The following is a 213-nucleotide window of genomic DNA, read 5'->3' as shown; positions in this document are numbered from 1 at the left end:
ATTTGTTGAAACCCCAATCACCAATGTGATGGTATTAGGAGGTGGGACCTTTAGGAGGTAATTAGGTCATGAGGGTGGAGCCTTAATGAATGAGATTAGTATCTTTATAAGAAGAGACATGAGAGAGATAATCTCTTTCTCTCTCTCTCCACCATGTGAGGATATAACAAGAAGCCATCCATCTACAAACCAGGAATAGGGTTCTCACCAGGA

Source organism: Neophocaena asiaeorientalis, unplaced genomic scaffold (genome assembly GCF_003031525.2).
Source record: "Neophocaena asiaeorientalis asiaeorientalis breed wild unplaced genomic scaffold, Neophocaena_asiaeorientalis_V1.1 scaffold125, whole genome shotgun sequence".
Classification (NCBI taxonomy): Eukaryota; Metazoa; Chordata; class Mammalia; order Artiodactyla; family Phocoenidae; genus Neophocaena; species Neophocaena asiaeorientalis.
This window is presented reverse-complemented; position numbering follows the sequence as displayed.